The sequence below is a fragment of the Mus pahari genome, chromosome 19 (genome assembly GCF_900095145.1).
Source record: "Mus pahari chromosome 19, PAHARI_EIJ_v1.1, whole genome shotgun sequence".
Taxonomy (NCBI): Eukaryota; Metazoa; Chordata; class Mammalia; order Rodentia; family Muridae; genus Mus; species Mus pahari.
Genome location: NC_034608.1, coordinates 49,861,313 through 49,884,485, shown reverse-complemented (window position 1 = coordinate 49,884,485; position 23,173 = coordinate 49,861,313). Strand labels below are relative to the sequence as shown.

At 37.3% G+C, this 23,173-nt stretch overlaps 1 protein-coding gene and 1 long non-coding RNA gene across 6 annotated transcripts in view; both read left to right on the top strand.

Moving 5' to 3' along the window:
* Window positions 1-23,173, top strand: part of Nrg1 (neuregulin 1) — a 1,045,353-nt gene that overhangs the window by 240,435 nt on the left and 781,745 nt on the right. The window lies entirely within an intron of this gene.
* The window catches only part of LOC115062592, a 2,248-nt gene continuing 514 nt past the window's right edge, over window positions 21,440-23,173 (top strand). Inside the window, exon 1 of the long non-coding RNA XR_003842530.1 lies at window positions 21,440-21,597. This is a non-coding gene — a long non-coding RNA (uncharacterized LOC115062592). The remainder of the gene's footprint in view (window positions 21,598-23,173) is intronic.

Here is a 23,173-nt window from a genome sequence, read left to right as displayed (position 1 = left end):
AAAGACATTTGGTTTTATGTTTTATGTATAACGATCAAAAGTTGATCCAGTAATAATAGAGTTTAAAACTATAATTATTTTAATATCTAGAACAAGAAGCGTAGGTTTCAGAAGCACCTTATACTGTGTTAAAGCTTAGGAAAAGGAGCAGCTGTGGTCATCATGATCACCTACTGTAAATATTTAGACAGCAAAGAAGAAAGAAGCTAAGTGTGGTCTCAGGTTAAGTCCTGAAGTAAATCCTGGGTTCCTGAAGGGTAGCTATTGAGGTGGGACTCACAATTCTGCACTTGTGGAGACAGTAATAAGATTGGAACTGAAAATAAGTAGGGAGGTTTTATGATGGCCCATGACTGTAATGTTAGCTAGCAGGAAGGCTGAGGTGGGATTGCAAAGTCAAGGTCTGCATGCGGGCCATAATGATGCTATCTCAAAATTGAAAACCAAACAGAACCCCAAAGCACCAGGTTTGTGCGATGCTCAGTGGCAGAGTACTTTCTCAGCATGAGTGAGCCCCTAAGTCTAATCTACAGCACCCAGCAGGGTTGGTTAAGAAAAGAAAAAAAAAGAAAAGAAAGTCAATGATGACCATCACTGCTCAGTTTCCTTTTGTGAAATGGTTCTGAACACCCACAGGAAATAGGCCAGCATGCCCTCAAACATCCTGTCGCTCCAGGAAGCAGAACAGAAAATCCAGAAAACAACCTAATGTTGAAGTTGTCACAGGAAGTTAGTTGCTACAAGGAGGGGTTTTGTTTTTAAATAACTTCAAAGTGACAGACTATGGTGGATTTGACAAGGATAGTGTGGTCTGTGTTTGTGAAATGGTTACTTCCATTTGAACTTCCGTACTTACAAAATACCTCCTTTAAAGACACCTTTTTCCTCCCTGTTTGGCTCCATGCTCCTTGATCCATCAGTTAATGTGTGATTTCCTACTGGATGGAGTCCTTGATCAATATGCATGGCTATTTTCATTACATGTGGAAGAGGAAAGTGCCCTTGGCTGGTCATCCAGTTTAATTGAATCATGCCTGTGATTTTGGCACAATTTTTGTTTTATGAATGAAAGGCAAAATTTCCCATGATGTTTCATGTTTCTGCCAAGGCAGGTGAGCAAATATGTCCTTTGGGTATGGCCCAGGGACTTAACCTGTGCATGTGTTTAACAATGGCATGCAGTAAAGTCGTAACGCTTGATTTTTTTTTTTTTTTATATATGTCAATGCTGAAATGTACAGCAATATAAGAATTATATTTTATACATTGATTTTTAAGAACAGAGATTTCAGCCCTTACACTTTAGAGCTAAAATGCCTTTATTGGTTTTATTAAACTGCCTCTCAGTTTTCAATATACAAATGACTCATTGGAGAGCAAAATGCAGAACCCTTTGTGGTGACCCCAATACCACTCTGAAGTATGGGTCTTATATATTTTGTTTCTTTTGACTCAGGCTTATCCTTCTAGAGCATCTCTAAGAAAACAATAAACAAACAAAGCAAAACAAAACAAACAAACAAAAAAACAACCTACAATGAACATGCACTGAAGTGATAGCATGCTGTAGAACTCTCATTTTCATGTTCCCTTGGAATTCTTCCAGGGAATCAAAGAACTCAGTCTGCAGCCATGAATGTGAGGCCCTGGAGGGGTGACATCGAGTCAGTTTGGTTTCCCTCTCTCAGTAGCCCAGGGTGAAGGGATGACTATTGTGTTTCTGAGTATGGTTTTGTGGGAATGCCTGTGCTGTCTCCCAACATACACAGATGGAATTTAGACCAGGAATGCCTAGGCCTGGGTAGTTAGACTCCTAGAACCAAGTTCATTAACATTTTCTTCTTGAGAGTCTCTTTCTCTAGAATGAAAGAGTCCTATTTGACAGGGTACTTAAGAAATGAAAATTCTTGTTGATTAATTACTGTGACTTGAACACAGAACAGAGGTCACCCTTGTCTGAGCCCTTGTCTGGGGGTGATGTAGAACTGCTGGCTGCAGGTTTTCTGCACTTGGTTGTTCTAGGATCTCACAGCAAACTTCAGATACCCCAAGAAGGATTTTAGAGCAGAATTAGATGCTGCTATGAATGAGTTTCTGGATTTTGTTTCAAGGGGGAATCCTGGTTCTTCTTAAGAAATCTGGAAACTGACTGCTTTAGACATTCCCCCTTTCTGGAGTTTTAATGTAGAATACATACTACATGTCTTTCCCCCCTAAAGAACTGGAGATATCTATGTATTCCTCAATAAATTTTTTTGGAAGAAAATTTTAGGCTTTTAGCAAAACAATGGATATTCATGTAAAGTAGAGACCTACCTTCATTTGTGTTCTGGGCTCTGTTTTGCTAATGTTCTTAGAGGATAGATTCAAACATTGTAGAAATAAAGGTAGACTTTAGTCACTCTGTCCTAAATTAACCACACAAAACTCAAATCTTGAGGGAAAGGGGTATTGGTTATGGAAGCATTTAGAACTTGCATGAATTAGAAATTAGTTTGTTCATATGATATGGTGGACAGTTTCTCAAAATCTAGACCTATTTTTTAAGGGTCAAAAGATTAATTAAAAAGTGAGGCTAAGCTAGAGATCAATGTTTAAGATTACTAAGGTTACAGAGTATTTTTGTTCATCTAAACCTATCAATGTGACAATAACAGGTACCTACCTGGTTCTTAGTATTGAAGAGAATGACCCTTTGTACTAGCAGTTGGAAACTGGTCCCAAAGCCTTTGTTCAATTTAGGAACAAGAAGCATGTTCTTATTTGATAGTTCATGCAGTTTTGCATCTCTGATTATTTTATTTAGAATAGTAAGTATTTTACATGTAATAGTGAATATAAATTAACTGCCTAAAATAGAGAAAATTGATATGACTCATAGAGGAAATATAGGTGATATACCAAATCTTCTTATTTATGGATTAAAACTGTGAATCTGAGCCAATTTTTAAGGTATTTAGGAGCTAGACATTTTAAAACACTTTATATTGTTTTGGTATATACTTTAATTATAAAAGGAGCTGTTTTTCATTTAATAGTATCTACCGATGTTCTACACTTTTTGTTGTTTATGTTTGGGATTTTATTTCCTTCCTCCAAGCACTCCTATATAACTTCCAGCTTCTCCCTCAAATTTATGGCCTCTTTTCTTATCATCAGTTATTTCATTCATATAAGTATTTGTGTGTGTGTGTGTGTGTATGTGTGTGTGTGTGTGTATAACCTGATGAAGAGTCTATATAATATTTGTATGTATGTTTTTATAAACATTACATATGACTATTTGACATTGGACAACCAATCGGCATACTCTTCCCTAGGAAGAACTATTCTACCATTCCTAGCTTTCTTCCATTGCCTATAGTTCTTTGTGTAGAGTTGAGGCCATATGTGCTTTTTTTTCCCATGCAGTTCAGCATGTTCATTGGTGTCCTTATCAGCTCACTTTTGGGCAGTCATGTTGGTGACAGATTGTGCTATAGCTTCTGATATTATTGGGAGACTCGCTCTCACCTGACTCTTAAAAAGTACACGGCCGGGCGTGGTGGCGCATGCCTTTAATCCCAGCACTCGGGAGGCAGAGGCAGGTGGATTTCTAAGTTCGAGGCCAGCCTGGTCTACAAAGTGAGTTCCAGGACAGCCAGGGCTACACAGAGAAACACTGTCTCAAAAAACCAAAAAAAAAAAAAAAAAAAAAAAAAAAAAAAAAAGAACTCACTGAAACTGACCATTTTACAATTCCTTCCAAGAGATTGGCATTTTTAAATTGTTTGGGAGACTGGGGAAGTGGGACTACCAGTTAAGGCCAGTCTGGGTTACATTGTGAGTTTCGGGCCAGCTTTGGGTACAGAGTGAGACTGACTGGAGAAATAAGAAGAGAGTGAAAGAGATGGAAGGAGGAGAGGGGAGAGAAAAGAATGAAGGAGAGAGGGGAAGAGAGGAGGTAATGAAGATGCAGAAAAAGAGGAGGAGGGTGAAGAGAGACTACAACTAGCACTAAGACCACAAAGAAACAAACCTTAAGCCCAATAATGTTCTGGATGAGAAGAACAGAAAATAGGAATAGACACTTAAAATGTGTTTAATTATCTACTTAGGGAATATAGATTGTGGACAAATAAGACATGAAAGCAGATGATCTCTTTTTCAGAAGGCCACTCAAACTCTAATGATACCAGCAACGATTTTCATTGAGTAATTGTTGAGCATTTGAACAGGAAACATGTTTTATGACATATTTCTGTTCTGAAACAAAAATGCAGTTATATTTGCCCCGGGGATAAGGATGACTTAGAAATCAGCCGCTCTAATACATCAGCACATCAATTGTTTATAAGATTATATATAAAATAGAACACTGTACCAATTATTTTATTATTTCATTCTATCTATGTATCTATAGTATAGAAAAGCAGTATCTATAGTACTATTAATAGTGTATATGTACTTTTACATATAAATGCTAATTACAAATAAGCTGACCAAAATAGAAGACCTTATAAGATTGGTGAGTAAATGTAAGGAAAGCTTCTTAGTTATTGATTTTATATGTATAATATATGTTTATATGTGCAATATCTGTATAATATCTACATAGCTATAGATACTAGAGCTAGATTACTGGCATCATGATAACTACACATAGTAGACATAATAGTAGAAAGTCTATGCTTAGAATTATAGACACTACTACTATGAATATGTATTTGTACCCAATATATTAGGCTTGCTGGAAAATTTTATGGTTGTCTGTCAACTCCAGAAACTTTCATTTGTACATTGTTTTGTACGCATTTTCATATATTTTATGTTATGCTATAAATGGTATCAGTTGGAGCTATGGTTCCTAATGAGGACAGTGCTCCATTTGAGGTGTTTTAACATATGGGTAGGAATTTTATTACCACAGTGATTGATAAAGGAAGCTCTGCCAGATGCCCTGTCAATGTATTTGAAAATCTTGCTGAGAAAGAAATTACCCTGCTTCTCATAAAATGCTTGAGTGACTCTGCGGATTTGCATGTCAGTGAACAACCTGTTCATAATTGCCTGAGCTAAGATTTAATTTCTCCTTAGATATAAACACAAAGTGCTATTTCCACCTTTTTAGCATGCTCTGAGCTTTCCAGAAAGATACTCATATAAGTTGATCATATTTCACTTTTGGTGGTTCTGAAGTTCTCAGAGATGCTCTGCCTTTCATGGTGGATGACATATCCAAAGGCCACTCTGTCTGTGGTTCTTCAGTTAAAAATACCAAGTCACCCATAAGTTTTGCAGCTTCTGTTGTCATATTACTGACAATCATCATGAATACAGGCATCATGTACTTTATTAAATTTTCCACTATTTTTGTCCAGTTCTTTATTTATTATAATGCCTGTCTTTTACTCCAAATGAACATCCTTTTGTATCTCTTTCATATTACATTTAGGGAATTACTATTGATATTTAAATCATGTATATAGGTAGATTATATCTCTAAATTTTAGCATATTTTAAAAAATTAACTTAACTAAAATTTATAGATGATATAACCTAGTATATAGCTTGTGATGATGATAGAAAATTAAAATATATTCACAGGTAAGGTGGAGAAGTCTTAGCATCGATTGAGAAGGCAGGCTACTGTAAAAAATCACCACACCTGGTAGCACAGTTAGAACTTTGGGATGATGCAATGCATCACCTTTGATTTATGGAAGGATATAGCATACATGGCTGTGAATGTAATAAAGGCCTTAGTGGAGCTCCTTGGGAACTGTTTCCCTAAGGAATTTCATTTGATGTTACCTAATGTCATGGCCACTTCTTCATTATAAGTAGACCCCCTCCTGTGGCCACTTCCTTTTTCACTGCCACTCTGTAAAGAAGGTTGGCACTGTGAAATGATGATCATTAATTTGAAGTCAGTCATCTTTACTGTCTTCTCCTACTAATGACAAGTTACAGATTCCAATTTTAACAAGTTAGGAGGATTGTCAAACAAAGCATGGTGGCTAGCATGCAAAGATAATAGGGGACCACCAATCTAGTCCAACCAGCTTCAGAGATAGATGGAATGGAATAAATGGAAAGACTGAACTCTTGTGTTCTAGGTGGTAGCTAAAAGTGTTTCGATAGTTGTTTAACAGTTACTTTATCCCTCATTTTGAAGGCCATTGAACTCAGAGAGGAAGGAGCACTAGATTAATCACAAAGAAGTCTTTTTGGAGTGTAAATTGCTTGGTTCTTTCATGTGTATTTGAGTAACGGGGTTTTCTGCAGCATTGGGTGTAGTGATGTGGTTGTGTGTGAGTCATCTTCATTTCACATAACTCGTCCGCTTTCTATCAGATGACCAGTTGCCTCCCAGGCTATTGAAAATTAGAACCAAGGGAAGAAGAAGTGGCAGAGATCAACAATAGAGCAGCCTAAACAAAACCCAAAGAACTACAACACCAACAAATAGACCAAAAGACTTACTAACATGGAAACAAGAAGTCTCGCAGAGCCCTACCCATATATAAAGAACTGGGGGCACATAAGGAATGCTGAGAACAGGAGACATGCTCTTTCCCAGGAATCAGCTCCTTAATCGGTCATCCAGTGTGAAACAAGCAACACTAAGCAGACTAAGCAGGGGTGTGTGTGTGTGTGTGTGTGTGTGTGTGTGAGAGAGAGAGAGAGAGAGAGAGAGAGAGAGAGAGAGAGAGAGAGAGAGAGAGGATATTAGACTGATTTCAAAATTGAGCAAAGAGGGGGTACACATGAGGGTTGCAAGGAGGAAAGAGAATGGAGAAAGTGACATAATTATATTTCAATTTAAAAAAATTAAAATTAAAAAAAAATTAAAAGAAAAAAAGAGAAAAAACATTTTAAGACTTCAATGTTATATTTATGTTGTGTTTATTGAACACCCATTATGTGTTAAGGATTATTTAATGTATTAATTAATTCATGGCTATGTGCATACATGCATGCATGTATGATTGTCAGTGTGAATGCAGGTGTATATGTACTACAATTTGCATATGGAAGTCAGAGGACCACTTGTCAGGAGCAGTCTGTCTCTCTCTCTCTCTCTCTCTCTCTCTCTCTCTCTCTCTCTCTCTCTCTCTCTCTNATGGAAGTCAGAGGACCACTTGTCAGGAGCAGTCTGTCTCTCTCTCTCTCTCTCTCTCTCTCTCTCTCTCTCTCTCTCTCTCTCTCCCTCTCTCTCATTGTTTATGAGGCAGGAACTCTCTTTTGCTTGCCCACTGTACTAGCCCTAAGTTTTTTTTTTTAGCAATTTTCCTTTTTTATTGGTTAATTTTTTATGTATATTTCAAATGTTATCCCTCTTCCCAGTTTCCCCTCCACAAGACCCCTATCCCCTCCTCCCTCCCCTGCCTCTCTGAGGGTGCTCTCCCACCTGCCCACTTACTCCTTCAGGGGCTTAGTATTCCCCTATTCTGAGTCATCAAGCCTCCACAGGACCAAGGGGCTCCTCTCCCAGTGATGTCAAATAAAGCAATCCTCTGCTATATATCCAGCTGGAGCCATAGGTACCCCCTGAGTACTCTTTGGTTGGTGGTTTAATCCCTAGGAGCTTTGGGTGGGGGTCTGGTTAGTTGATATTGCTGTTCTTCCTATGAGGTTGCAAACTGCTTCAGCTCCTACAGTCCTTGCCCTAACTTCCCCATTGGGGTCCCCATGCTCAGTCCAATGTTTGGGTGTGTACATCCACATCTGTATTGGTTTGACTCTGGCAGAGCCTCTCAAGGGACAGCTATACTGGGATCCTGCCATCTTCCTGTGAATACAGATGTGTACCACATCATCCAAATTTTCAAATGAATTTTTGGGGATCAAATACACATCAACCATCTTTCTGGCTGTTAACTATTTAGCTGTTGTGCCATCTTGTAATTGTTTGAAACCGAAGAAGAACGATTCTACCCTCGAGAAGCCTATAGTTGACATCAGGCACTACAGCATCCATTAGGTCTTCTAGCATAATGGATAGTGCAAACAAGGTGTGACAAGCGTGGGATTGCAATAACAGTTGTTGAACGTGTATCTCTACTGTGAGCTCTTAGCTTACAGTTGTTACTCTCTTGGATTCTTTATTTCTTCAAGTGAAGAACTCTGTGGAACGTGATTATCCTCATAGAGTTTCTTTGATGATTTTAAAAAAGCATCCACTGCATATGAGTGATCAATGTTAGATGTCTTGCTCTCTTGTCAGACAGTTATAAATGAGTTACCAAGGGAGACTTTAATACTTAACCTGAGCCACAACGTTATGCAAAAGTTATAAATACCAAATATTTAACTAATCGCTTGGGACAAGCATCTCTTTGGTTATGTGCAGTGCGTTTTTACCATTGTCATTATAAGTTCTCTTAAACACCCTCAGAGCGTCCTGTTTATTATTTTTACTACGGTGAACACATCCTTAATTGCCCAATTACACAAAAGACTTAAGCAATTCAAAAGAGAGTTTTTGCTTGACAGCATAAAAAATCTTCTCTTTGAAAATATGTGGATGGAAATATAAGCCAATTGACTGGAACATACATACTTATCTATTTTGAACTTATCTACTGTATCCAGTCACATAATTCATGCCAGTGGAATGATGGTGAATGAGGAGGAGTCGCTCGACCATAGAGCAATTTAGAAACTTAATTACATCATCCATTCCTGTAACAAGAAATGGTTTAAAGTTTCTATTTCAGGCTCCAAGAATTGAAAAATATCAATTGATGATCATGCATGTAATGTTTGACGAATCTAGAAAGTAGGTTTATTTGGGGGAAGTTTTTCTCTGCAGAGCAAGGAGAATATAGCCCAGCTTTTATTAGGATCATATATATATATATATATATATACACTTTTTCATGAAATAGGAAGTTTGGGAGAGGGTCATCACATAGTGGAACGTCCTTACATCCTACAGTTCAGTTGGTTGTAAGGAACTAAGACAGTTGCCATTTTTTGTACCAATTGCATTGCATTCCTGTCAATTCTGTGGTCTATATGAATCCCAGTCTTCACAATAAACGGCTGTTAATTAATTCCGATGCTTGCAGTCTTTGACTATGAGGACTTAATAGAATTTTGGAATTTCTCAAATCTGTAATTATTTAGCATTTTGGTTTGGTACTTAGAATAAATATGCAGATGCACTTAGTTTGTCTGCACCATTCTCTTCTTAGCTATCACTTCTCTTTAATTATTTCACTTATTTGCATCCCAAATGTTGTCCCCTCAAAATCCCCCCAGAGTTCTTCACCCCCTTCCCTTTGCCTCTGAGAGTGTACCCCACTCCCCCCATCCCCGCTGAATCCCCCTTCTCTAGGCATCAAGTCTCTACAGGATTAGGTGCATCCTCTCCCACTGGAGTCAGACAAGGCAGTCAGTCCTTTGCTACATATGTGCCAGGGGCCTCGGACCAGCCAGTGGTTGGTGGCTTAGTCTCCTGGAACTTGATGGGTGTGTTTGTCAGTCTCTGTATGTAGCAATCAATCACTAAAAGTTTGGTGGCTCTTACAGACTTTTCTGTCCTTTCATGATGTTGTTCCCTGAGCCAAGGATGCAGGATCTAGGCTGCAGATAGATCCACTGTGACCGTATCTCTCCTTAGTGTCCAGGTGTATTTGTATATAAAAAGAGAGAGAGAGAGAGAGAGAGAGAGAGAGAGAGAGAGAGAGAGAGAGACTCAGAGAGATAGAGACAGAGATACAGATAGAGTGACAGAGACAGAAAGACAGAGAGATGGAGAGAGGAGACAGAGAGATAGAGGTAGAGAGAGAGAGGGTGGAGGGGAGTTGATGACTTGGTTATTGCTACACTTAACTGAGAGTATAAGGATACTATTTAGAATGTAGTTAAGAAACTCTGCTGGTATGAAAGTGATGGTAGCAGATTCTCTTCTAAGATCCATGACCTTACTAACCCTGTACTGTGACTAAGTTTCTATTACCAGGATGTGATTCCCTCCAGTCTGCTACCAAACTTCCTTTCTTACATATGGCTGCATAAATAGGACCTAAACAATGACAGTGGCAATAGTCATGCTAACACAGAAATGGGGCAATCTCATGGGGTCATATTCCCAGACAAAGTATGACAAGGTACTAATGTCTGTTGGAGAGGAAGAATTAGTCTTTCCTAAGGATTAACCCTCTGATTTCTTTTCTAATACAAAGTGAGAATCCTTAAAACTATATATATATATATACATATATATATATATTACAATGAAAACTGGACTCAGTAGATTATATTTATATATTTGTATGTATATATGAATATATATGTATATATGTATATATATATAAACAATATAATAAAAGAGGCTATTAATTTGATAGTAAGGGAAGATAGGATGTCTTGGAGTAGGGACATGTTGGGAGCTAGAGAAAGGAAAGAAAAATGGGAAAGTAATAAAATTTTATTTTATTTAAAATATATTTAAAAATTTTAAAATGTTTCTATGGTAAATGAACAGGGCCCCTATCCATTTTGCCTTAATATCGGATAAATTTGACAGAGTAATAATATAGGTCTTCTTGGATTCTCTTTCTCCTTAAGACTTTTTAAAAATGATTTTACTTACATGTACGTGTGTAGATCTTTGTATGGACCTGTACACGTTTGTGGGCTGCCCATGGAAGTCAGAGGTATCATCATGGGACTGGAGTCTCCGGCTGTGAGCTGCCTGATTGCTGCTGGGAGCAGAACTCCGTAAGAACAGTACTCAGTCTTACCCGTTGGCTCTGCAGTCCCACTTTCTGATCCTTTTTAGACCTTGGGAATGCTTTCTTGCAACTTTTAAGGCCATTGTGTTTGACACGGGTGAATAATATTTTGGAATCTTATGTAAAATAAACTCCAGTATTTAATATTCCTTGGACCCTGGAGGGAGTAAATATATAATGAAAACTCTACTCAAAAAAACCATGAAAGGTCTTTTGAAGGGAAAATGTGGTAGGCATAGCTCTTCAATTGCTCTAACGGAGAGTCTGTGGCTACTTCATTTCTGCTAAGCCAAGGGCTACAGAAGGAAGGTACACACAGCCAGGTAGCTGACCCCAGAGAGGGCTCGTTCCTGCTGGATTATCTTCAGTTATTGATCCCAAAAGGTACCTTGGTGCACCTGTCTTTCCCCATCTCCACATATTGTGATCATTCCCTTACTCCGTCTTCACTTTCTGCCCAAATGGTATTTGAGCAGTTACCCACGAAACATAAGTGCACATGTGTGAGTATGAAGAGCGTACCTCTGAATTCATCTGCCAGCCAGAGCTTATGAAGCTACATATTTTACTTCACCACCTCGTGATTGTTGACTTAACAATTATTTCATTTTAATTGTTTATAGACTACATAGATTTATATATTCAATCTATCTTGTGTGCCTTTGGAATGTGGCAATTTACATATTTTTCTTACTTCCTCTGGGATAGTCAATGATCTCACTGACAAGAAAAGGTTTAAAATATAGTGTGAACAAGTAAATAGGATATAGTGTGGTCTAATGTAGGAGAGGGAGGAGAACTTCAGGAAGGCAAGGAGCTTTGTGACCTTATTTCAGAATAACTGAGGCCTTGCAAAGTTTCCTCTCAATCTAACATTCTGAGGATTGGGTATATAGAGCTTTTCAGTGATCTAATACAAGTTAAATAACGAACAAGTCAAAAATAGTTATGTGTTGTTTTCTAGAATGTTTTGTCAGGTATTAGATTTAATTCTACCAGCGAGTGTAAGGTTTCATAACACAGTGTGACCTTGACAAGGTCCAAGTAAGTGTCCAATCAGAAATGAATATTCCATGCTCTGAAATTACTGTTTCTAACCAAATGACTTTTATGGGTAATTCATTTTTATTTTTCTTCCTGATATCTCATAAGGGATGGTTGTGGGAATAATAGTGGAGTATATTAATAGTTAAAGAACATAATAAAAATCTGACACGTAGAGAGGTAAGATCCTGTTTATGAAATATATTTAGATACAGAGGATGTTGTGGTGAGGAAAGCAGAGCCACAAGAGAATTATCCCCACCTACGTTTAGCTTCTGTGTGGATTGCTTTTGTATTGACATGTTTGGTTATTAGACTCCTGCCTAGAATTCTATTTCTCTGTCTAAATAAGCTGTCCATAATTCACTATGAGTGAGTAGATGGCATGCATATGCTCTGCCCCTGTAGCCACAATAGTAGTTTTTAACCAGGTAAGTGTGCGTGTAGGTACAAGATGCAGAAGACATACTGTAACACCAGCATCCACACTGTATCTGTAGGTACAAAATACAGAAGACATACTGTAACATCAGCATCCATATTTGTCTCAAGCAACAGAGAAACTAGGAAAATAAAAGCCCTGGAATAATGAAGTATTATGTACTTGTTTTGCAATTTAAATGTTAGAGTAAATACATGCATCATATTTTATTTTCCTTTCATTTTTCTTTTCTCTCTGACCCTCTGCTCCCCCCCCCATTTGCTTTCACTCTCTCTCATTTCTTAGGCTTCTTTGGCTGGGTTTAAAATTCTAGGGTCAAGAAATGTTCTTACCTCATCCCTTTAAGTGGCTAGAATTAGGAGGGTACACCTTATGGCACCCACATTGCATTAAAAAATATTTTCATTATGCCTCTATGCTACTTAATTCACTAATTTGCTTAGATTAATACATAATAAAATTGGGTTATTTATTGATATTAAGGAGGAAAAGGATACATTGTGCAAATAGTATAGCTCAGTGCAAATCATTCATATAAGCCTGGAAATATAGTCAGTTAATTGGAAGTAAGAAACTATATGCATAAAGTTGTTCTGTTAGTATTTTTTTCCTTGCAAAAAGGCTAAAAACTAGAAAGGGATTGGGTAGATGATAAGGTGGGTATAATATTATATTATATTCTTTAGTAAAGAACACACAAACTTATTTCTGTATCTGTTTTCCACATCTGTAGTTAATGAAACAGCTTTTTCAAGCTTAATTTCTAATTACTTTGTGGCTCCTCAAAGGAATCATAATTTTCCTTATTAGAGTATGGACAATATAGACAATTTAATGAAAGCAAGTGACCACTTCCAGCCCATTATCTAGGGACAATTGGTGTTAATGTTTTATCATAGCTACCTTTTGGCTTCATTGTTTTGGTAATTTTACATAGCCTTTTTAAATATATGAAAATGTATAATTCTTAATGTGATTACAAAGTCAATTCAAGACCAATGTTCGAGGAAAGTAAACAAATTGTCAAAAAGATATAAAGAATATTACTTTAGGTTTTTAGAAACAGATACATCCATTTGCCCAAGAATTTCATAAGTTCATTGTTTTTAATAGCTGAGTAGTACTCCATTGTGTAAATGTACCACAGTTTCTATATCCATTCCTCTATTGAGGGACAGTAACAATAATTTTTAGCTACTGTTGACAACAAAGTTAATGGTCAAGCTTGGTAAAAAGGGGAAGAAATCCAGTCTCGGGCATAAATTCATTGGCTTTCTTTGAATGTATTTTGTATATTCCTGCCTAACACTGACCTCCAAGGCTTTTCTAAAGCACAGCCTTGGGTGTGTTCTGTGGGAGCGCTGCTGATGGGGCACAGACCTCCACTGGAAGCTGGCAACCTTAGCATCCATTTGTATTTAGATACATGCCTTTTGACCACAAATCTGAGATCCGAAGCGACCTTACCTCAGGCTTTGGCTCTTGCTTCCGGAGGATGGCTAAAGAATGATAGAAAGTAATCCCAACTGCAGATGATCGTCTTTCCCATGTAGATTCCATGCAAAAAGGACAGGGGTCAAGTGAACTGCATACCCTCTGCTTGGCTTCCGGTCCTCTCAAATGTTCTTCTAGAGACTGGCTTCCTCATTTTCCCATCACAGTAATTGCTCAGGATATCCGTGTCACTTTCCTCTGGTTTAGATCAGCCAATGTAATCAATAAATAGTTCCCTTTAGTATTTCCCACTCAGTACTGGGAGTCTGTTTATTGCTTTTATTCAGTTTCCTGTTCCAGAAAAAGGCTGAAGATAAGCACCCAGAAGAACGTGATAGCAGATGGTTTTCCTGTGATCTAGCCTAACGATTCGAGAGATAAGATTAATAATGACAACCTTATAGAAGAGAAGAGCAGTCTTAACGTAAGCTGTCTTAAACCCTTCTGGTCCTTGTAGAATGAGACAGGAAAGGAGACCATGTGAATATATATAAAACAATCAATTATCAGTCTAAGCTTGTTTTTATCAATTGGTTATTTTATTTATTTACATTTCAAATGTCCTCCTTCTCAGTCTTCCCTCTGCAACCCCCTATCCCATCCCCCCACTTGCCTCTAAGAGGGTGCTCCCCCATCCACCTACTGACTCCTGCCTCACCCCTAATGCATCCCCCTACACTGGGGAAATGAGCCTCTACAGGACTAAGGGCTTCCCTTCCCATTAAAGCTTTTTTTTTTTTTTTTTTTTTTATGTAGATGTTTCACCTGTGCATATGTTTGTATACGACAGGCATGCCTGGTGGCCAGAAGAGGGTATCCAATCCTATGGTACTAGAGATGCAGATGGTTGTGAGCCACCATGTGGGTGCTGGGACACAATTCTAGTTTTCCAGCAAGAACAGCCAGGCAGTTAGCCATGAAACCTCTCTAGATTCCATTGAGATCATGTTCATTTTCAGATATCATTATTTGGGCTTTAGGCTTCAACTTTGGGACACAAATTTAGAGATGCTGTGAATAAAACCACTCCTGTAGTGATGATGGTTTGTAACAGAAAGGGCATACCAGAGGAAACACAGGCAGGTACATAGAGTGTGTGAAGTCTCAGTGAATTTTTTAAACGGTTCGATTCTTAGAAAATATGATCTCAGAGAAATTAGGGACTTGGTGTCAATTTGCCTAAGGGAAAATATATGTGCTCATCTTTAATGAGAGACTAATATGAACAGTTGTTGGATGGGAACTATGTACCAGCTGTTCTGAAACTATACTGGGAATGGAAATAGCTTTTATAGCATTTATATTATTAGACAAAGGAGATATGTTCCAGTCATAAGAATTAAATGTTAGAAAGTTTCACAAGCAATACCAAATCATTCTGTTAAAACTAGGTTACTCATTTGTGTGTAGATACTGAAGGAAATATGCACACATATATTATATATGTAAAAATATTAGTGTAATTATATATATATATTGCACAATATATTACATATGTATGTATATTTACATGTATGCATGTTTGTGTGTGCATGTGTGTGTAGGCAAATATGTGCTTACTGCCAGAGTAGGCTATTGAGTATATAAGCCCTATAAACTCTACAGTTGCATCACCATGGGGCTGAGAATGAAGTGTCTTCCAGATACTATTCTAGAAGGGGCAGGAGGACTTAGTCACAGCCTCTTGCCATACAAGCTGCCATACAAGGTGATGCAGTTTAGCAGAGAGAAGATAACAGTGTGAACCTTCTCTGTCTGCATTTTGAACCCAGACAGTTTGGACATTTACAATGTGCATTTTTTCCCTTTGTGGACAGAAAAGAGCATCAAGCAGGCTGCTCATTTCTCTGAGAGCAGTGATGCATTTCACAGAACCTACAACTCTCCAATTGGATTTCTGAGGCTTCCACAGTTCTGAATTGTCTTCTCTTGAATAGACCAGGGCATTTTTTTTTCTTTACCTATTCTACTCACACTGAAAAAAAAAAAAAACCCACCAAAACAAACCTATAAACAAACAAAAACCCAAAAACACAAAATAAAATAAAAAATAGGCCAACTACTTTAAAAAGAGTTATTGCATCAAACTGACACACCCCTAAGTCTGGTTTTTCTGCACAAAAAGAAAAATAACAAGCAGTAGTAACCTATAGAAGATGCAAAAAAGATGGTGCTCTGGGGCCTTCTTGTGGAAGATTTTATTTGCCTGCATCATTAATAAATTTGTTATAAGCAGGATATCTTTCTTCATCTGCTGATTATTCCTTTCAAGCTTACAGGCCCATACCTATTTTTGATGAAAAACAAAACAAAACAAAAAAAAACATTAAGATGAGAAGAGGGTATATAAAGGAATCCTAAAGTTCTATATTTTAAACGAACAACAACAACAAAAGACTCAGCAACATGGCCTAATAGAAGTGAAACATTTGACTGTGTTCTACTCCTATTACCTGAAGCTGCATGCCTCACTGAATAGCTATCACTAAACGGCACAATTAGAAGCTCGACAGTTGAAATATAAAGTCTTTAAAGAACCATCTTATCATTCAAAGTAATGGGTTTTATTGTAGCACTTTCACACCTATCTGAAGGCATGATTTGTCTTCATTCATCTTCCTTTTCCATTGACTTCTCCCATCAACCTGTCCCCCTTTTGCTGGCCATCATCTATCACCCAGATGGTCTTTTGCTTTCATGTCATGTATATTTCATAACCCTGTTTCACACAGGTCCTCAAGAGTTCTCCCCATTCTTCATAGTTTTCATTGTATACATACACACACACATACATTTTATAAATATATTTTCTATATGATATGTATATATAAGTGTACGTAGGTATATGGTATGAATATATACATAAATATATACACTCATATGTATTATATAAACATAAATTATGCATATGGGGTAAAATGTTGATATATTTCTTTTTTACTATCTCTTATTTCTCTTATTATAATCTTCTTGAGTCCAACTATTTTCCCCAAAATGTCATCGTTTAATTATTCTCTGCTCATGCAGAAATTTCCACTGTGTATGTGAAGCACATTTTCAGTAGCAAGATATATTGAAAATGAACAAATGATAGAAGGAAATGGGATGGATTTGTGAAATGACACAGCAGGTGAGGGTGCATGTTTTCAAGTCTAAGGACCAGAGTTTGACCCTCAGGACCCCATGATGGAAACAGAGAACCAGCTGTACTTCCCTCAACTTGTGACTTGCCGTTATACCCCCCCACACACACACACACTCAGTACATAAGATAAAATCCAATGATGTAACTTAATAGTTTACCAGAAAGGATATAGATAGTAAAAAGTAGCAAACAAACAAACAAAAACCCAAACAAAAAACGAATAACAACAAAAAGTTGATTAAAATTATGCTCAAAATTATTAGCTTTTAAAGAAATGTAAATTAAAATTATAGTGATATATTATTATAGGCCTATTTAAATGGCTAAAATATAAAAGTTGCTGACAAAACAAAATCCTGCCCAAATACTGGGACACTGCATCACTCAGGTATTGTTATGGGAATTTAAAATGCTATGGCCACTCTGGAAAATAGTTTGAAAATTTTTATAGGAATGCCAAACTTGCAATTATGTCCACATAAATAACTCATCAATAGTCTCCCTAGTCTATACCCCAGAGAAATAGAAAATGTGTTCACACAAAACCTATTGGCCTATGATGAGACGCTTAGAAAGAATACTTGCTGTAGCTAAAACCTGAAAGCTGCCCAGGTGTTCTCCACTTAAACACGGATGTTTAAATGCATGCTTTGGAACAATATTTAGCAATATAAAGGAACAGCATACTGCTGTATGAAGCAGCCAGTATTAATCGATTTCTGCAGAAAGAATTGTGCTGAGTGAAGAAGTTGACAGCTCAGTCACCAAAATTTACTTAATGATTCTATTTATAGAACATTTCTGAAATAGCAAAAGTAGAGAAATTGGCAAACATGGTGGTTGCTAGGTGAGGTAGTGAGTGGTGGGGGAAGGAAGTGGCTGTGACTATAAATATGCCACTGAGAATTTGTGCTGATGGAACTGTCCACATGCTACTAGGTGGATTTCGGTCTCAGGGTGTATTTCACTCTTACATCTTTATGTTTCCAATGGAAACATAAACTTGACATTGGTCAAGAGGTACATGAGTTCTGTGTGGTTGTTTACAACTGCCTCAATAATTCTATGGTTCTCTCAAATCATAAAGCTTAATTAAGAATTGACATTACAAAGTAACCTACTGAATATTAATAGTTATGATCTAGCATGTAGTAGACAATTCATGTATCTAAGATATAACATGCTTTCATATATAAGGAGGAGTTGGAGAAGGGACTGAAGGAACTGAGGGTGTTTGCAGCCCCATGGGGGGAGCAACAGTGTCAACTGGCCAGACCCCCTACCCAGAGCTTCTGGGGGCTGAACCACCAACCAATGAGTACACATGGAGGGACCCATGGCTCTGGCTGTGTATGTGGCAGAGGATGGCCTTGTTGGGCATCAGTAGGAGGAGAGGCCCTTGGTCCTGTGGGGGTTCAATTCCTCAGTGTAGGGGAATGCCAGGGCGGGAAGGCAGGAGTGGGTGTGTGGGTGGGGGAGCACCCTCATAAAGTCTGGGGAGGGGGGATAGGATAAGGGGTTTCCAGAGGGGAGACCTGGGAAGGGGATAACATTTGAAATGTAAATAAAGAAACTATCCAATAAAAGGGAAAAAAAGAAAAAAATATTCTATAGTGAAATTGTACAGTCCAGTATGAAGCTCCACAGCTTCAATTTCTTAATGGCACCTCAAACTGTGTAGAAGTTCACTGAGCCATGTAAACTTTGCATGATATAGTTCTGTTTGTAAGGTTTTTACAAAAAAAGCTAATGAAATTTTTTTAAAAAATGATAATAAAAAAGAAAAGAAAATATCTCAAGAGAAAGGGAAAACCCATACTTAGACGATTCATGAATACTTATAGACAACGTTTGAAATAGTGCCCTTTATTAAACGAACAATTATAGAATAATCTAGATAATAAACATACCATACACAAAACTCCCAATTCTTTGGTGTTTGCTGTTTTCCCTTTCAGTTGTTTGGGGTCTTATGACCCTGACATAGATCTAGACTTGCTATCCTAGAGTAATTCCTAGTGGCTGAAGCTCCTCTGCTGTCTCCATATTTGGAATGGGGTGTGAGAGAGACCTCTGCAGAAGCGCGTGGTTATTCACAGAGATGGTTCATGCGACACAAATCAGTTTCTCACTTGAACTACTTACTTAACTTTGATTAAGAGTACAATAAAATTAATATAAAACTCCCCACTGTTTTCCTTATTTCCTGCATGATATGTTAGCCATTAATTGGCATTCTGGCAGTAATTTAGATAGAGAAGGTATTGAAAAGTAAACTTCTAATAAATTTTTCAGTTTATCTTAATTTGCCTAGAAAACAAATATGCAAAATATAGGATTCTTTTATTAATGTACATACAGTATATTTCTGAATTTGACCAACCTCATAGAATTTATTTTGTAATTTAAACATATAATTTTCTGAAGCTATTTATGTTTTAGATAATCACACTAACAATTGAATTGATTATTTGTATTATACATCCTCATTTTGTGGAAGATTAGTATTTCTAACATATAAATACTTTACAAATGAAAAAAGAGGTCATCTTAAAAGGAGAAAAAGGCAAATCTGTGACTGTAAATATTATGAACAACACATGAATATGCAACAAGTTATTAAGAAGGAATTGTAAAAAACAAACAAAACCTATCTTTTACTAAAATGAATTCTTTCACTAAAACAAAAAAAGACCAGCCTAAGACTGCAGGGATTATTTAATATATAGTTTATAGAAATATGCAGAACAGCTGGATGACAACTTATTTCGAATCAGGACATACATTAATGTCTGAGTGAGTGTTCAGGGCAGTGTTGCCAACATCTATGCTGCTCTATGACTGAGGTTCTCGCTCACAATAACATTGTTGTAGGGATATTTGGGGGTGTAGTATCTTCCAGCCTTCCAAAATGCATTTCCAGTAGACGTGGTTACTGTTAAGGCAAGTTTTAAAGGTGGTGTTCAGTGAAAGGCTCAGCTCTCAGTTCTGGTTTCTATTGTGGTGACACACTATGTGAACAAAAGCAGCTCCAGAAAGAAAGGATCTTTCATTTTACAGAAAACAGTTCATCACCCAGGAAGGCAGAAGAGGAACTCCTAGAAACCTGGAGGCAGGACCTGGAGGAGAAGCTATGAGGTGGTATTGCTTACTGACTTGTTCCCATGGCTAGCTCAAGCTGCTTTCTTGTAGCACCCAGGAGCACCTGACCCAGGGAGGCACTGCCTACAATAAACTGGGCTTTCCGATATCAGCCATCAGTCAAAACTGCAGCTCAGGGCCAATCTAATTGAGGGCAGTTTCTCAACTGAGATTCCTTGTTCCAAATAACTCTAGCAGGTATCAAGTGAGCATAATACCAGTAAGGGGCTCTTATGGATACTATTAATTTTGACAGGGTGACAAAGTAACAATTTCAACTTTGTTGAAACAATGTAGAGGAAATAGAGAAAAATGTGAAAGACTTACTTTGTATTTACTGTTTAGAAAATTCATTGTGTATTTGCAACATTGGTTTTTTTTTTTTTTTTGACTGACTTTTTTTTGCTTTTTAAAAAATTTTTTTATTATTATTTTCTTTATTTACATTTCAAATGCTATCCCGAAAGTTTCCTATACCCCTCCCCCCAACTCTGCTCTCCTACCCACCCACTCCCATTACTTGGTCTCTAGCTGCATATGCAACATTGTTAATAACAGTAAAGACAAAAGTTCACCAATAGAGGAATGTTCACATTACATCACCACATAGAGAGTTCCATTCAGCTGTATAATTATGTCCCAGAGGTTTTACTTTCATAATATTGAAAATTAAGTAAAATGCTAATTGATTAAGCAATGAGCCTATGTTAGAAAGCTGCAAGATAATATGGTTGCTGAGTTTACTGCTAATTGATCGATCCATGAGGCATCTTCTTGCTTATTCTTTTAATCTGGCAGACTGGTAATGTTCAGCATACAGCCTCTGTAATCAGAAAAAAATGCGATTTCAATTTTCTAAGACTTCTCTATGGCACTAGAAACACTGATACATCCATGCAGCTAAAATAGGTAATAAATTCATGGTACTCCTGAAATAAAATCTCAGTTTTGTTTTTTTTGGGGCAGTATTTGTCAACGACTAGATTTAGCATTATTTACCTCCTAGAACTGAAATGATGGTAGGGCATTTATGAGGAGGGAAACACTGGAGATCATGGTTGAATTTCCATTGTAGTGAGAAACCTGATGGATTCTGGTGTTTTGTGAGGCTATCAGGATTTACATTTGCATGAATATTTTCTTCTCTTTTCTTTCTTTCTTTTTTCTTTCTTTCTTTCTTTCCTTTCCTTTCTTTTTCTGTTCTTCATCTTTCCTTTTCTTTTCTGTTCCTTTACTTTCCTTTCCTTTTTAAAGAATGTTGCTGCTCAAGCCAGGTCTGGGAAGAAGTCAGGGAGGTTCCTTACCCACAAGGTGGAGGGAGACAGAATGTCTGCAATTACTCTCCCTGCTTTTAACTGACTTTGAATCCTTGTCCTTTCTCCCTGCACACCTGGCTCTCTGCCATCAGAAGGCAAACACTCTCTCTGTTCTTTTTCAGATGTCATTTCCCCTTTGGCTTTGTTGATGGTAAAATGTTGCCTTTGCATCTGAAATTGGAAACTTTCTTTTTCATGCTGGAGTCTGGGTCTAATTCACTGGAAGTCCTTCCCTTATCTGTAGAAAGATCAAGATCTTCCTGTGGTCTGCTCATTATTTATATTGAGGTGAAAAACCCTTTAACACTTTTTCCTTTTAATTCAGGGCATCCAATTCTGCTCCTAATTCTGCTATGCTGTCATTAACTGATAGTCCTTTATTAAATCCTCCCATGACTTTGAACCGGGGGCAGTAGACCTCAGTGTTCTTCTTCCCTTGGAGGACCTATTCTTTTCTTCCTTCTCTGTCATTTTGTTAGGTTTTGTTTGTTTGTTATTTTTTGATTGTTTGTTTGAACTCTCACCCCTGCCCAGTCAAGAGATTCTTTGGCATTAAAAAAAAAAGTAGCTCTGATGTGTTTGTTCTCTAGCAGTTAGAATCCCAGTCTCAAACACTTACTTGTTCTAACACCCCTGAAAGATGTGAATGTTCTATCACATTAGCAGGGGTATAGTGAAATGTGTACACATCTTAAACTTCCCAGTGATTTTGTCGATTGCACTTAATTCTTGCACTGTTTGGAACACACTTTTGCCCATTTCCATAGGGAAAAAACAAACAAACCCTGAAGTTTAGTCATCCCCCACCCCCAGACTGCCCATTCAAAATTCTCCTCTCTACAAATACTGCATTTGCTCAAGGGTATGTGAACTCTATGTAAGTAACTGAAGTAGAAAACATTCTTTTGTGAGTGCACTTTTTGACTTGTATTAGCATTTCATCATATATGTGTGCTGCCCACTTGCCTATCTGTGTGAAAGAGAAAGGCACAGGGTTATCTGTATTCCCCGGGCCATCTAACAAAATTAAATCCAAGATTTTTGTATATGGGAAGTGAATATATTTCAGTTCTGCCTCTGACCCAGCCTTCACTTTTAGGCACTCTTCAAAACCAGCGGGGAATTTCCCTTTGTCCTGCCTAGCTTGTACCTGATCCATAGTTCTCCCTCTCTGGATGAACACCTGCTCCAAAAGGGGTCTCCTACCTTGAGGTGCCTAGATTCTATTGGAGAATTCATTAAAAGCACAGATCAGTGAGCCCCCTTCCACTTGGTCTTCTTGTGGGACTCCTGGCAGTGGATCTCTCTCTCTCTCTCTCTCTCTCTCTCTCTCTCTGTGTGTGTGTGTGTGTGCGTGCGTTTGGGGTGGGTGACTCTTTTTTTTTGTCTGACTCTTTTGCCTGCTTGTGGGAACTTTTGCCTCCGACTAGGTTATCTTGACCAGCTTTCATAGGGGATATGTGCATAGTCTTATTGTAACTTGTTAGATGTGCTTGGTTGATATTCTTCCAGGGAGAATATATATATATATATATATATATATATATATATATATATATATATATATATATATAATTTGGTAGATACTGCAAAATATATATGTGTGTATACATATTTAAATATCTTTTATTTATATTTATATATAGCTTCTTACATATTCTTTATAATATCCTTTGAATATATTCTTTATGTATAATATATATTCTTTATGTAAATTATATATACATATATTTATTTCCACCTATATGAGTATAAATATATGCACATATACATATATAGAAGAATATGTATATGCATAAGTATACACACATATGTACACATGTGTGTATATATATATATATATATATATATATATATATATATA